Here is a 17,975-nt window from a genome sequence, read left to right as displayed (position 1 = left end):
GCCATAGACGTAAAGGATGCAGCAGCAAACATTAATAGGGAAAGAAAATGTTTATCATTAATATTCTAAAATAAAAGTGCAGTTATTGCCTATAAGCTACCATATTTTCTTTTTTACCATAGACACCAGGTCGAAAAGGGGCCGCACTATATTGCTACTCGTGGAATATGGACCTCCTCCAGGTATGGTGTGGTTCTGAGTCTGTGGTTGTATGACTTGTTCATAACGCTCTTATAGGAAATATAATTATTGGTCCTTCACATCTGGCATTCAGCAGCAAGTCTATGAATACAGTCATTCTCAGTGAATCATTTTCTGTGAATTACGGATTTTGATAGCTCCGCCCCACACATACATAACTCAGGCAGCGACTATGGTGGAATCTATGTTAATCCAGGTCGAATGTTCAATTAAACAGTCATCCCTTCCATCAACTAACGTCAACTATTACAAAGTCAACTAACGACATATTACAATTATGACCAGATTAGAGGGTTATAGCGATCACAAAAACACAAACCGTTCTCATGAACAATCCCATACACGAACACGACAGACCAACTTACGAATATATTACAATTATGGCAAGATTAGAGGGTGATATAGATGATGAAAAGAGGACAAACATATATTAGGAGTATATTATCTTATTGTTCGGACACATTTTTTCAGCTGATGCCTGAAACAGATAGTGAGGGGGTTTAGACGCTCCAGGCTTATATAGTGTGGAAATTAACTGGTATTTATCATCGCTTAAGTTAAGTGAATGACAATACGATTGCTAATGGACAAACAAGAGAACATGACACACAAGCATATTCAAGCAAAAGCATATATTAATTCTGTATAACAAAAACTAATGTTACTCGCCTATCGAGAAGAAATAAAGCACCCTCTGCATTTCCTTTGAGTTATCTCCAGCGCTGGAAAGCTGATACTTCTCGCCTGATCGTAAACTTTCTTTTGTTCCAGACATTTTCTCTTTCTGTCGTCACTCGTCTAATGCCATGTGTGACTCGTGTGTTTTGAATAATGACGTGCACCGAGCGCTCTTTTCTCTCCATCATTAGTAGTCACGCCCCTTACTGCTGATTGGCTACAAGCACTTGTTTATGCACTAGGGCCAAGACCTTTTGGTAAAGCTGATTTGAAATAACACTTTTAATGCAACACTCCGGCTCATGTAATAGTGTGAATTTATACAGTCAGAGGGTGAGCGTGTTGTATTCATTTGTGTTATTAAGGAGAGGGGATGTCCATTTTCTCATCTTCATACATTATCAAAACATCTGATCAGCTGCAAGCCTATTTTTATCTATTGGATATTAAGGTAATTACTCATTTAACCTGTAACTATGACAAACGCTCACTGTGTATTTGAGTGTATTATCCTTACTTCCCTGCTTCACAGCATGCAAAAAAACAGTCAAATGACATGGGATATGGAATAATAGGTATTTATGATGCAGAAACCCCCAAAAATGTCTTATAATGGTTCAATTGGCAATTGCACTACATATATGTATACAAGCTATATGTTTGACATACAAAGAGCCATTAAGTAATCTGACTACACTGATCGTGCTGTTGCAGTGTATTAACAGGAGGATCACCCAAAAATGAAAATTATCCCATAATTTACTCGCCCTCAAGCCAAGTGTATGACGTTCTTCTTTCAGATGAATATTATCTTATATTTAAGAGTTATATTTAGAAAATGTCTTGCTAATCCAAGCTTTAGAATGGATGACATTGACAACCCAAAACTTGAAGACCACCCCCCCCCCCCCCCACACACACACACACACACACTTCCAAAGTCCTTACAGATGGTGCAACATATTGTGCCAATGCGCAATCAAAAGTTTCTATTAGTAACAGTACAGTACTGACTTATAGAGTCTAGCTTTTGGTGAGATTTCTATTATAATCTCTTCCTTTTGCTGTCCTTTTAAATAAAGACCTGCACGTTCACTAAAGAGCACTTAGTGTATGCTCTCTGTAATCAATATATATTTAAGACAGAAGTAGCGCTCTGCTGGTCAGTGAAGTGCTTTCTCTAGTGGGTAAAATATACAGGGAAGAATCTGCAGCATGTTTTCATTGCTGGACCACTGAAGATGTGGCAAAATCAGCCGACATCCATTCATCCTCTTATTCATTTTTTATTCCTCATCCATCATCCTTTTTTTTCTTTAGGGTTTGCCCACCTGCCATTTGCCCAAAGTACAGCGGGATGCCTCAGAGATCCACTTTGACTGATTATTTTACATAACATTGCCCCTTAAAAAAGACCACTGACCTGTGGGCGACCCTTGACCTGGGACATAGATTATCGACACCCTAAGTGAAAAGCAATTATGTCCATCTCCATATGGCACAAGGGATTGACAGCAGACCGACCACAGAGTCATTTGAATTAACACTACACTGCTCTGCCATTGAGAGTGGATGGTTCAGTGATGGAAAAGAGCTTCCTTTCACATTTAGTTTTACAAAGCACACAATACAAAGCCACTTTTAATACATCTAACAGGAAGGGTCATGCGGTACAAGCTCAATTTCAGCACTGGAGATCAAACACAATGAGCTGGCATTTGGGGAAGAGATAGCTTGGAGGGAGAGGAGAAATTCATCACGGTTTGGTGATAAATCAAGGAGAAGCCATTACTAATTAAAGTGCATCAGCAGTGTGTCTTTCGCCTCATGGCATCGCTTACAGTATTATAACTTTCGGGCCTGCAAATTATGTGCAAAACAAAGAAACTCATTTGTATGACGAGAATGAATCCTAACGGTCTAAAATTACCTTCCTTTCATCCACATACAAGATGACAGACAGCAATTGTTTTTTTCAGAGCATGTATTTGCCATTTACATAATGTTTAGTCATGGAAGGTAATGAAATGCAGCTGAGGAAGTTTATGAGGCGGACCACCCGCTGGGCTGTTTCGAGATGGGATCATGGGAGCTGGACGGGTCATTTGTTTAATTTTCATTAGACGGCCAGTCGCCATGATACAACTGCGTCTGAAGTTATGACTGGCCTGAGATCCAGCTTTATTCTCGTTTCCATATGAGAGGAATATCTCTTACTTCCTGCCCCTGATGTTGCTCAGATAACAGTAATTAAGACATGTAAATTATAATAAATGATGTTCCTCTCACTAGGCGAGATGGAGGTTGAATATAAGGGCAAAATAAGCAGCGTGCTGCACACGAAACCAGAGAGACTAGCTGCAGTGTAATGACATTCATTTCCCATGACATGGCATGAATCATTATCAGACTGAATAAATGAAACATCTTCTAATTGCAGGGTGCTTATGCAAATACTGAGAAGGATTGGTTTCTTTAAAAAAAAGATTTTTTTTATCCTTATTAACCTTTCTGTAAGAAAACAAAAATGAGACATTTAGAAGAAGCTTTATGCATTCTTTCAAATAAGGTACAATAATGACCGCAGTATTTGCACTTTATTTTACTGTTTCATTGTAACAGTGTAATTATACATTTAAGATAATATTAATTAACTTTTGTACTTACTATAGTGGTAGGGTAGGATTAGAGTGTGGTTTTGGGGTTGCATGCTATTATGCCTAATGTATAGTTATTACTATAGTAAATACATGTAACGTGTAAGGGGGACACATTAAGACAAAAGTGTTACCCAAAAAAGTGATATACAAGAAGTAGTGCATTTAACTCATGGGCTCTATTCTTTTAAAGCCTTTTATGGTAGATATTACTTTAAGCATGATTTGTTGGCTTCAGATTAACCCCAATTCTTGGGACTCAAATATGTGGCTGTTTATTTGTGGTTGGTCTCAACTTTTTCGTTTTGCTAAATGAAAGTCTCATTAAAATGTCTCAGAAACTTTTATTTTTTAACATATCTAACCCCTGTCCCAGGCTTTCAACCTTAAAATATGAAAATCAAATGACAGAAATTAACACTTTAATGAGCGGTTTTAGTTTTTTTCCAAAAACAACATCAAGCTGTCTTTTAGAAGTAATAATAACCTTTTAAATAAATGTAATAACAAATGTATAAATAAAATAAGAAAGGTTTTTTTAATCAAGTGTAATGAATGTTTTTTATTTGTGATGAGTGTACCAAGAAGACAACAGTGAATGTTGCGCTGTTAGACAATTAATATTTTTTAGAAGTCCACAGGGCCAAAAGTGCTTGCACACTGTTAAACCTTACCAGGTTTTTTATTAGTAAAATACTGACAACACGGTTGCCAGCTAGTTACTGTAAAGAATCTGTTACAGTGACTAACTGGCAACAGTGTTGCCAGTTTTATACCGTAAATCAGGCATTACAGTTGATAACTGGCAGCAGTGGTTTCAGTTAATTACTGTACTGCATATAAATTTAAATAATTTATAATTCAGTACTCGTTGTGATACTCTTAAACTTACGAAGCATTCTGTCATGTAAAAAAATATAAAAATATAAAGAACATTTAAATCTTTACACAAATTGACATTATTACTTAGATGTTTATCTATTGCCCAACATAACAGAATTATAAAAAAACGAATGAAAATAATAATAATTTGCTCCTTCATAACAATAATATCAACAAACATAATATGAAAACACACAAATATTTTCAAGACATGTTAAATCCTGCCTCCAACCAAATAAAAATTAACTTGGATGCAACACCCAAATCTACATCTCAGCCACTAATGACCCACTAATGACCACTAATGATATACACAAATTAAACGACCTTCTTATATCTATAAGTAAAACATTAACAAAAATGCTTTCAGTTAGTTGTATTTTTTCGCTCAAATTCAGTGAGCTACTACAAAAACTAGGTTGTAGGTTGCCAGGTGGTCACAAATGAGTTAAAAATTGTATGATGTGTCTATTGTGCGAAAAGGATGCTTTTCATACATGCTCTGGCAACTAGACAACATAATAATGTGATTATTCATATAACGAGGTTGGGCCATACAAATTACGTGAGTTTCCCGGGAGAAATAACAAAACGGGAGGGGGGCAGGAGATGGGTGTAAAATTCGGGAGACTCCCGGCAAAAACGGGAGTGTTGACAGGTATGTATGTACATGTGGATTTATGCTTTGAATCTTTCTTAACAGATGACACAGTTTTACGGCTAGTTCCAGCTTTGGAAGCACACTTTGTTCCCTATCAGGATTAATCCTCACTAAAAACCTGTTGAGTGAATCAGACAACAGCTATTTCAGAAATGGAGTAAATCAAACACTTCAGAAAAAAAACAACCCGATCACGAAACATAAATAAATAAAAATAAAATGCACAACTGTGACAAACTCATGTTACATTATTGCACATGTACCTTTCAATGAGTTCTAATGTGGCACTGGCTGGCTCTTGGTATTCAATGTTAAATACATAGAAGACACTGAAAAACACATGCAGTGCCACTGAGAAATCCAACTGCTCATCAATGCAATGAGTGTCACTTTCATCCACTTAGATAAATTTAGAAGGCTATCTTGTGAAATTTGTTCTCACCATAAAAACTACCTTTAATTATTTACCATATTTCATTCTTACCAAGCATGATGAGCCTTGGTGTGACTGGTAGATGTAGTTCATTTTCCACTGACATTCAGGTTGAAGTTTTCTTTGGAAAGAAATGTGCCCTATGTTAGAGTTGTTTTGTATAAAAAAGTTGATTAGTGAAAAGGTAAATTGCAAAGTTTGCATCTGTACATTGTGGCAAATCCTGCACTGTAAAAAAAATTTGGTTGTTTTTTGTTGGTTTAACTTAAAAAAGTAAGTAACCTGGTTGCCTTAAAATTTTGAGTTTATTGAAATTAAAAATTTGAGTTGATACAATGAAGGAGATTTGTTTAATTAATAGAAACTCAAAATATTTTTGTATCTGAACCACATAAAAAATTTGGTAAATCATGAAAATAGCACAATTTGGCATGTTTCACTGGTTCATCAGAAATAAAACACACAATTACCCAATATGCTTACACAATCTTTTAATAATCTTTTAATAAAGGTTGTCGAATCTCAAAAAATATTCATTGTATTAACTCAAACTTTCAGTTTCAATGAACACAAAATTTTAAGGAAACCAGGTAACTTTTTTTCGAAATAAGTTTTTACAGTGTGACTAAGAAAAACGAAAGCAATGATAAAACAAGTTGTTTATCAGCAAGAGTTCAATTGCTGATAAATGCAGTTTAAGGAAAAAAAAAATTCTACACAAAGGGATATTACTTAGTGAGGAGTTGTGGGGAGAGGGTAAAAAAACTTGCTTATCAGGAAGCTATTTCAAACCATCTAACTTTACATTATGTATTTTAAAAACCCAAATATTTGAATCATTAACTTACTTGTAGTTGTGCGATTCATTTTCAGTCTGAAAAAATATAAATCTACTATTGGAGTTCTCAACACAGCACACAGCAGTAGCAAACAAACTCCAAACGGGTGACACCTGCTCGTTTAGGCTCAGACATCCAGCCCTTGTGTATGCATTTGTGTGCTCACATGCATGCGTATGTGTGTGTTAATGCATGAATCCTTGTTTTCTGACTGAAGATGTAAACAGTTATTTACCCAGAAATCTACAGCAAGGTTTAACAGTGCAGTTAAAGAAACACCCATGTATTTTTTTTCTTTTATCTCATAAGACTCTGCAATTTGATGTAAGACTGTTCTCTCCGTCATCATGGGATTTTAGTTGGTCTCTCAGATCCTGACATATGTTCCAGACAGAGAATAATCAAAGGTCTTATCAGGGCTTGATGGATGGTCAAATCAAACAACTCCAGGATTCGGCCTTGGAATGGAAACTTGCTCTCTCTTTTCTTGCTATCTCTCTCTCACTATATTTTCTTTTTCTAACAATAACTGACTTACAGAAATGTAACTGCCACAGAAATGACGGCAAACCTTCTGTGTCAATATTCATTTAAATGACTGACTTAGAGGGGGAAGAAAAGTACATTAAAAATGCTGTAGGTCACCTTGCATTGACCAGTCTGAATTGTAATGTCCTTTAAGTGGGTGTGATTTGTTCCACAGTGTCGCTTGCACATGTAATGCATTTGGTTTAGAGGGGTGATGGCTGGTGAGGTACAGTGTGGGCGGACATGTGGGGACATGTGCTTTGCACTGCATCACTGACCACTTCTTAATGGATACAGGAGATTTATGCAAGCAGTCACAAAGAATGAGACTGTATCCCTCTCACATAGCTCAGCTTCAGAGTGGCCCGTCTGAAAACCAGCATATATTTTATCCCTGCCAGTTTTATAGTTGTGCAAGTCTGGAGGATATTAACTGAACTGCAGACGCTTCCTGAAACACAAAAGAGCCGCCCGCCTCTGAATCTAACAGCATTTTCCAAAACATTCATTAGTTTCTTACACGTAATCTACAATGTTGAATAATTTATGAGGGCATTATGACATCATCTACCACTCTTCACATTTAATTACTTCTGTTAAGGGGGAATATGGCAATTCAAGGGATTGTTCATTCTTTTGTTCAGTCATGCATAACCTATTAGGCATCGTTAATAAACTGTGGGGTCTGGTGAAGATACATACAAAACATTTTAGCTAATAAAAAAACGTCAGAGTTTTCAGAGTTCCAAACAGCGACTAAAATTACTACAATAAACATTTGCGGCAACTGTCACCAGTCAAACAAACTATGCAGTTTCGTCTAAACCGATCTCGTGATAAAACTTAACTCTTTTATGAGGTGGTGATTTTATGTAAATTCCTGTAATGATTGCAGTGCATGATGATAAAAAAAAAAAAAAAACGTTTTTTTTTGTTTTGTTTTTTATGTTCGTGGTTTTTTTTATTGATCATGGGCATCCAGTATGGTTTTCCGGCCTTGACCCTTACGCACAGAGATTGTTCCAGATTCTCTGAATCTATGATATTATGCACTGCAGATATTATGCACTGCAGAGATAACTTCAAACTTTTTGCAATTTTTTTCTAAGAAACTCCTTTCTGATATAGGTCCACTATTTTAGCTGCAGAATTCGTGATTCTCTGCCCATCTAGACTTATTATAATATATCCAATAATGTTGTCAATTGACCTAATAAGTTGCAAACTGTCCTCCAGCTGTTCGTATATGTACATTTAACTTTTGTGGCCTCTTATCACAACCTGTACCAACTTTTTGTAATGTGTAGCTCTCATGAAATCTGAAATTATTCAATATTTGCCATGACATTTCAAAATGTCTCACTTTCAACATTTGATATGTTATCTATCTTCTATTGTGAATAAAATATAAGTTGATGAGATTTGCAAATTATTGCATTCCTTTTTTATTCACAATTTGAACAGTGTCCCAACTTTTTTGGAATCAGGGTTGTACAAATGATTCAATTTCAACAACGAATTGGAGGGGGGAAAAGTATAATCATAAGCAAAAACCACCTAATGTGAAGTTTACATGTTTGCATAATTTTTTTTTTATTTGAGTGTTATTATATAAAAGCAATTTAGGCTAATAGTTTGGACTCTTTCCTTTAATATTATAGTAATGGTATGGTATAGTAATGGCCCCCTATATAGTTTACAGCTTTATCTTTAAGAAACTTTTAGTTATAATCAAATTAATTTTAGGACAGACAATTTTTTCCCCCAGTAAACCACTCTTTAATAAAATAAATAAATAAAAAGTAATTTTGTAAAACTGCTGAAAAACCTGACTTCATGGTTTTGAAGTCAGGTTTTTGTACACAGCCGAACCATCAGATTTGTGTACCGTTGCATACTGTAAATACATACATATACATACTGAAAGATTCTGAAATCCATTGCTGCTTCAATATACAGTATGCAACGGTACACAAATCTGATTTACATACATATATAGTCAGGATTGCAATTAATTAAAAGAAAAATGTACTTAGAATAGTTTGCAGTTTCAAAAGCAGAAGCCAGCTTCAAGTCTCACAAGGAGTTCGTAGGCCGCGCTCCCTCTCTCACCGTCTCGTTGCCTCGCCCTATCGTACATACAAATTGTCCCAACAGGTATACTGTTTTCAAGGTCTATCCACATCATTATGATAGGCTCAGATAAAATAAAACGTAAGCAACTTTCCACACATAGACAGATAAGAGCACATATCGCCAAGTCGTCGCCCCATCACTCTTTCAGTAACAGGAAATATAAAAGGAATAAAATATAATAAATTAAATGAAAAACACTTTAGAAAACAAGGAACATATAGCAAAATCATAACTGGAAAGAATCTGTCAGGGTTTGTTGAAGAAGAGGAGGAGTAGGAAGAGTGCAACACAGGAGATGAGGGTTCAACACTGACTTTACTTCAAACACAACAAGCATACAAACACCTACAAACACTAACCGACCAAGGACAGAACACAATGGGGAGTATAAATACACAGGGGAGATTTTCACTACTGGTCTTGGGTCATCATAAACTGTTAACCCCTAACAATTATACATATGGCTTAGTTTCATGAGCTTACGTTAAATTACTTTATTTAATGAGAACATGCATTCACAACGTAACTGTATTGATTAATTGTAAAATATTTTTTGTTCTACAATAAATAAATTGTTTTAAAAAATAAATAAATGGTCGTGTGATAACAGGTTTCATTCTAAAACATGAATACCGGTAAGTAACAATGGGCTCAAGGCTTATTCAATATAGGCTTAGTAGCCTAGCTGTACCAGTTTTACTGAAAGCAGAAAATAGTAAAGGTACTAGCTTGAGTGTGACTGATTTAAAAAAATTAATAATTGTTTTCTTCATTCTACTGAAATGCATTCAGGACGATGAAAGATATTAAAAGCAACTGGGTTATATGTTCACATTAAGATTTAAATACTGCGAGATTGATTTATCTGAAAACCTTCACAACATTCAAGGGCACAGCAAATTTAAAGAAATCAAATTATTCTACAATAAACATTTTGTACTATTGTACCAAAAGCATTTTATTGCTTTTCAAAAATCTGTGTAGATTCATGTCGTGGGTGAAAAAAAATTATAATGCTACAAAAACCTCCATTTAGTGGAGAAAATTGGTGCTTTGTAAAAATTAGTGCAGATTCTGCAGAAGCATTTGCAATAATACACACTAATGTCTATCTTTAGAAGCTTGAATCGATAGCTTTATTCGCATGAATTAAACCCTCATAAAAAAAGTGTGTCGTGTCACGGTGTGTGATTAATTTTGGCTCTGTCTTCTTAATTGGAACTGATGACATCCCAGCCCATTTGTCATTTGTTACCGGTGGTCTCAGTGACACCACTGACTGGAATTCTCTGTCAATTAGATCAATGGATTGATTAATCCTGAAGAGCTACAGATGGTTCAGGAGCTTGTGTCCAAAATCTGACTAACTAGACTGGACAAGCCTTGATAGTGTTTCCTATCTTTCACTGCCACTGTTTTTCCATCTTGCTGCGTGTGATATTCCTTTATATCAGGGGTTTTCAAACCATTCCTGGAGCCTCCCCAGCACTGCACATTTTGGATATCTCCCTTATTGGACACACCCAGCTCAGGTCATGGAGTACTAAACTAATCAGCTGATGAGTTAATACAGCTGTGTTAAATAAGACACTTGTCCAACATATGCAGCCCCCTAAGAAATGCATCTCAATAGATATGTTTACTTACACTACTTTTCCAATCCGATTTCAGATTCTTAAAGGCTTAGGCTTCTGTATAGTAAAAGGTGCTGCATATGATGGATGGGTGTCTTATTTAACACAGCTGTATTAACTCATCAGCTGATTAGTTTAGTACTCCATGACCTGAGCTGGGGGTGTCTAAGGGTGTCTAATTCATTTTTTGAATTACAAGTTGGTTTGCAATACTGCTAACTTGACACTAGTTTGCTAAACACTAGCTAGTTGAGATTCTAGCTAACAAGAGCACACATTAGCACTTTACATGTTAAGCATTTAAAGCTCCTTCCGCAAAGGCATTATGACATTAGTTGTATTAGTCCACAGCCTAAGCAAATGCTCCACTCTTCTCCACAATGGTAACCCACAATAATGTAAATTGTTAATTCCAACATAATTGAACATTAAACTCTATTAAACACAATCAAGTCTCCTCCTTTCTCATTTTGGTCAAAAATACATTTTAAAAAAACCCACTTTATATATAAAATAACAACATTTACTCGTACTTGATTTAGCCATATGCAAAGCATGCTGGGAATTAACAAGCCCCACCCAGTTTCAGTTAATGCAACAAATATCATTCATATAGCAACACAAACGGATTAAGTTTCAATTCAATTTGACTTATATTTAAGTGGACCAAACACAATCAAATTAAGTTTGTATACATTGTATACAGACAAAATGTATAGCAATTATGTTGCTTTAGCTCATTTTAAAGGACAACTCAATTGAGAAATGAACCTAGGGGTAATTAACAGATGGTTACAGAGTAGATCATTCTCTGGGATGCGCTTTCATGGAAATCGAATGTAAAGAGTTTTATCTTTAAAAACAGATTAGCTTCTAACACTAGTCTATGGGGCACCGGGTAGTGAAATTAAATCACTAGTTAATGCCACTAACAATGCTAAAAATAGCCTCACACTAACACAGTAGCATAATGAGGGTCCCAACATGCAAACCAAAGCATTGGGAACTTTGTAAGAGTACAAACAGTTTTATACTTTATAAACATAGTGCCTTACGCGTTCACGGACAGGCGCCATCTTGGAAAACAGTCTCGACTCATCGAGCCACAAATGCTCTGCTAAGTGATGAACTCTAAAGCTATAGCAGCAACATTGAAAGCTCCGGTGTCTGTGTTACATGAAAACTCGTGTGATCGCGGCCGGCTCGCGGTGCAAACAGTCGTGCTGTGTACCAGCTGATTTGATGCGATGATCAAATTAAATGACTCGTAGTGTCTGCAATATCTCACAACCTTCCGAGTGTCCGAATTCGCACAATGTACGCCCGCCTTTAATTCCTATCGACCAGCTCACTTAGAACAGCGCTCGTGGATCGATTCGTCGAGATTCTTGTTTTCCAAGATGGCGCCTGTCCGTGAACGCGTAAGGCACTATGTTTATAAAGTATCTTCTTATTAAACTGTTTGTACACTTACAAAGTTCTCAATGCTTCGGTTTGCATGTAGGGACCCTCGTTATGCTACCGTGTTAGTGTGAGGCTATTTTGAGCCTTGTTAGTGGTATTAACTAGCGATTTAATTTTACCACCCTGTGTCTACCCTGTGCCCCATAGACAAGCGTTATAAGCTAATCTGTTTTTAAAGATAAAACTCTTTACATTCGATTTTCATGAAAGCGCATCCCAGAGAACGATCTACTCGGTAACCATCTGTTAATTACCCCTAGGTTCATTTCTCACCGGAGTTGTCCTTTAACTAAGCAATTTCAACAAGCAGTAAAAATATTTATTTTTTCAGTGCATAATGGACTTATCCTTACTAAGCCCTATAAAACATACATAACATAACAAATACAGTTGGAGCTATATAAAAAAGTGCCCTGGTTAATCCAAGCATTATAACGGCAGTGAACGGCAGCTCAAAATTTGAAGCTCAAAAAAGTGCATCCATCCATTATAAAAGTAAATCATATGGCTCCATGGGGTTACTAAAGGCCTTCTGATGTGAACCAATGAGTTTGTGTAGGCGGTCCACCAGAAGCTGGATATTTAACTTTATAACGTGTTAAATATGGGTATTTCTCTTACAAAAACTCATTGATTCACTTCAGAAGACCTTTATCAACTCCCCAGAGCAGGGTGGATTACTTTTATTATGGATGGATCCACTTTTTTGGGCTGCCGTTTACTGCCATTAAAATGAACCAGCACGCTTTAGGGGGTCTGTTAAAACTCAATGGGGGTTACCAGCCTGTTTCAGGTTGCTTCGTCAAATAGAGCCATTTTACTTAAACTAACTTCAAAAGGAGCAAGCAAAGAGCATAACTGATGTCAAGTTTTTTTCTTGTATATATCAAAAAATAGATACAGTATAACAATAATATACAAGCTATATATCAGCTATTGCTGTGATGATGTCGTGAGTGATGTAAACGCATAATCAGAGGGAGAGGAAGTTATTTTGATTAAATATTACGAGGGCATATTACAAGGGACTATTTATAATAAATAGTGTAATATCCCATAAAAAAAGACTAATGTTCAATTTTGATTTCATGGTGTGCAGCGCAGTGGAACAGGCCAAGACAGACAGTTCCATTAAATAATTTGTGCTTGAACTGCACTTGTACATCAGATTGTAGTTCATATCACATGGTGTTTACAAACTCTAAGCATAATATTCTGACACGTTCTCATTCATATAATTGATGCACAGAACGCACCCTGCCCAATAAATACAGCTTTTGCAGCACCGGTTGTAATGCACTAATGTATGCAGCTAATATAATGCACTCAGTAGAAATCACTTTTATACAGTTCATTTGCACAGCTCCCATTTAACAGGCAAATGGTAGAAGTCATTTGTCATGATTGAATATTTCCAGGAAAATTTGAATTATTTATGGAGTAATTTTGTTATCATGCTCCCAATGCAAATCATGCCATGCTATGATACATACTTGCATGACATGTTTACATATTAAACGCCATGAACAGTACTTTTAATTCTTCCTGAATGCTGCTTGACTAAATAAATTCATTACTTTTATTCATTACTTTTATTTGTTCTCTCCTAAGCCAAATATGTGAACCTTTTTGCAATCAATCTGCCTTATCAAGAGTTAAAGTTGCAGTGTGTACATTTAAGTGGCATCTGGTGGTGAGGTTGCGAATCGCTTTTGGAGCGCGCAGAGAAGCTACGGTGGCTGACACAGGACAAAGATGTCGTCGTCTGAGACAGCAGAGAGTAGCTAGCGCTCTGTAAAGCAGTTTGTCCATTTAGGGCTACTGTAGAAACACAGCGGTGCTAAATGGCGACTTCACTGTAAGGGGACCCGCGGTGTATGTAGATAGAAATGGTCTTGTATAGTTTTGGTTATTTCATGTATAGGGGTTAGCACTGTCATGGTCCCTGTTGTCATGTGGGCTTGCCATGTGCTCCCTTGTCATGTGTTCTATGTTGTCATGTTCTGATTGGTTTATTGGTTTGATTGTGCACAGGTGTTCCGTGATAGTCATTAGTCCATGTGTATTTAAGTCCTCATGTTTGCATTGTTAATTTGTTTAGTATTGTTCATGTAACCACTGTGAGGTTAGTTTCATAGTTTATGTTTATGTTCATGTTTATTTCATGTCATGGGTGTGTCTCAATCAGGTCCCTAATTCAGTAGTCAGGGCACTGTTTAGGGAGTATGATCAGCCCTGTGTTTTGTTTTTGTATCTGTTCACGTTTGGATGTTATAAACTGCACATGGGTTCTATCAACTTGCCTGCAGTGGAATATTACAATAACGGTTTATTGTGTACGGTCTTTATACACCACTGCAAACATAGTTATGTATATTGCATTTCTGTCAATAGATCCTCAAAAATACTACACACTGCACCTTTAACATAATCCTTTCGTAAAGCACTGTGATTTTCAAAGTAACTGATGTAGGCAGTCCACTATAAAAAAGAAAAGAGAAAAGAAACACTCACTTATGTGATTAGTGATAATCAAATTGTGCATATAGGGAGGTTGATTACAGCTTAATAATAAATAATGTGAGGTCTCCACAACGATATCAATCAATTCACATTGGTCAATTCTTATTAGTTTCTGCTGCTCTGAGCTATGGAGGGCAGACAAACATATTGGATTTTACTCACTGCCAGTCTGAGATTTTTCTCTCACCTTTTACAGAGCTGTTTGGGAGTCTGGCATGGACTGAAGCCCCTGTGACAGGTGAAACAGCTGCCTTGCCATATTGTCCTCTCTAATGATGACCTAGTTTGCCAGGTGAGGCCAGGCCCACCGCAAAACATGTCCACGTTAATTACCGTTCAATTACTTTGGCTGGAACATCAGATCCATCAGAGGAGCTTTTAACTAAACCACTGGCTTTATACAGAGACCAAGCACACTTAAAGTGATAGCCAAAGATGTGCGATTTGAGTTTGTGATGAGTAGAGTAGATCTAAATAAGATCATTACTATCACAACTGAAATGGGGATTTTGAAACACTACCTTTTATTTATTGATTTATTTTAGACAAATTAATACTTTATTCAGCAAGGAAGACAATTGTTTCACAGAAGAAGAAGAAGAAGAAGAAGAAGAAGAAGAAGAAGAAGAAGAAGAAGAAGAAGAAGAAGAAGAAGAAGAAGAAGAAGAAGAAGAAGAAGAAGAAGAAGAAGAAGAAGAAGAAGAAGAAGAAGAAGAAGAAGAAGAAGAAGAAGAAGAGTTTCTTGAGCTGCAAATCATCATAGAATGATTTCTGAAGGATCATGTGACACTGAAGACTGAAGTAATGAGGAGTAATGACACTGAAAATTCAGCTTTACCATCACAAAAATAAATTACGTTTCAAAACATATTCAGATAGAAAACAGTTATTTTAAATTGCAATGTTATTTCACTTTTTTTTTTTTAAATGCAGTCTTGGTGAGCATAACAGACTTCAACCCCAAACTTTTGAATGGTAGTGTAGGCTATTTATGTATTCATTCAACATGAATTTATATTTATATGTAGGTCACATGATAAAGGCAACATGGCGCTACCCTTAAACTATAGGCTACTATATGTTCTTATTATATAGGACATAGTAATAACTCAAAATAAGTAGGGTACCACAGGGCTAAAGGCTCCACATGGTAAAATGCTCCTTTGGTTTTATTTACTCTAAACCATTGACACAAAAACTTGCCTCAGCACTTTCCAAACATCCGCTTTTCAAGATGCACGTGGAAATTTGACAAAAATCTGACTGAAAGGCACCATATTTACCATGATAATAAACAGCTGCTGACTTTTCCATTTGTTGACATGACACGGTTAGATTCAGATGGTAAGTTATATTAAGCTGGGTGTCCACCTTAGATATAATCACCGTATTTATAATAAAACCGTATTTATAAATTTGATATTAATCATATCATATAATAAAATAAGTTATTGTTACTGTACATTCATATCAAATTATTATGGGACCTCCATCAAGGCTTTCAAAATCTTTACTTTTTAAAATAATTTTGTTTCTATATTTTTCAGATATATTTCTATAGTTGATTTATGGGTTAGTTCACCCCAAAATGAAAATGCTGTCATTAATTACTTACCCACATGTCGTTCCACACCCTACGACCTCCATTCATGATTCATGATTGAGATCGCCAAAGTCACGTGGTTTCAACAGTTTGGCTGCTTTGTTTTGAGCCCATAACTATATGAGTCGTTATTTAGTTTTTTTGAGCACAAAAACCTCTCGTAGTTGCTTTATACAATTATTGTAATATCACTGTAGTGAGATGGCTTTGTAACGACGTCTTTAGTGCCTTTCATTGGTCTTGAGAGAGTGTCAATGAAGGCATTTCTGAGCCATCGGATTTCAACAAAAATATCGTAATTTGTGTTCCGAAGATGAACGAAGAATGAGGTCTTACGGATGTCAAACGACATGAGGGTGAGTAAATAATGACAGAATTTTCATTGTTACTCTTTAGCATATTTTAATAATGACAACATTTATTGATCAAAAATGTATTATTTTATACATCACAAATAAACAGAAAAATAGTTCAAACTTTGCTAAAGTGATTGGTTTGAACAAGTATTAACTCAAACATTATTAAAAACATATTTTAGTGAAAGTATTTGTATCAATGCGTGCCTTTTGCCCCATGCGTGGGGTAAAAGGCCCCCTCGTCACCTCAAACATTTTGAAGATTTTTAAATAAAATAAACCACTGACGTGACAAACCTTTTATGATTTATTTTCACACAAAATCGGTTGCTTCATAAATGTTCAATACAAACAGATATATTTTTCTGTATATCACACATTATAGTAGTGCAGTAGTAGTGCAAAGCAATTTTTTCTTAAGCTGTGCCTTTAGCCCTGTTGTACCCTACTCAAGAGAAGCTTATGTGATTTCAGATAGGTGTCAGTGTAAGTTTTCAAAACATGAACAGATAATTGATTCAGCGATGATGTCAGATTATATTCACCATGGGCTCCCTCTGGAAATTGCAATGGAGTTTTAAAATCTAAAGTTTAAGATTTATGAGTGAAATAAGGCCTGTGGTTAGCATGTCAGAGGTGCTTGGTGCTCCAATTCGACAGTGTGTTTCATTCGATACGTCGTCAAGTGAGTAACAAAGGGAATGTGCAAATATTTTAAAGGATTATTATATGGCGTTCATTTTATGCAAAGTCGGGATGAAACAGAAGTTGTAATAGTCTTTTCTTCCCTATTGCGATGTATATCTAAGTAAAACTTCTTCTCAAACAAGAACAAATGTAGGGTGGGACTTGATTTTGTCCATCAGGAATTGATTGAATAGCTGTGGTTTGTTATTGCAGTGTTCTCATTTTATCGACAGGTTGTCCTGCCCTCACGCCAGTAAACACTAAATCAGAGGAGAGAAGAGATATCGCTGCAATGAATCTAATATTTTCACAACTTTTTTTCAGCTATCTCAGTTCCCATATTCCCTAAGAGGCAGCTAATGTCATAATGATGATAGACGGTTGAGCAACAGCTGGGCAGTGTAATGAATATGCTCAATATCCAGCAAGAAGAGCACTCCTGAGGGTTCATCTTTTTTCCCCCTTTTACTGTCATTAACCATATGCCACTTGTATCATGGTGTATTCTTTTCCCTTTCATTAGGTTTGATATTCATATTTTATATTGGTGTGGACACTCATTGTCACCACACAGTTAGAGATGTATAAGTTGCATTTGGCAATAACAAACTTTTATATCCATAACTGCTCAATTACACCAACTGCTTTTGTGGTAAACACGTATACATTTCCTGTCACATTCCTTTATAGTTT

The sequence above is a fragment of the Pseudorasbora parva genome, chromosome 2 (genome assembly GCF_024679245.1).
Source record: "Pseudorasbora parva isolate DD20220531a chromosome 2, ASM2467924v1, whole genome shotgun sequence".
NCBI lineage: Eukaryota > Metazoa > Chordata > Actinopteri > Cypriniformes > Gobionidae > Pseudorasbora > Pseudorasbora parva.
The sequence above is the reverse complement of the archived record's forward strand: the minus strand, read 5'-3'. Positions refer to the sequence as shown.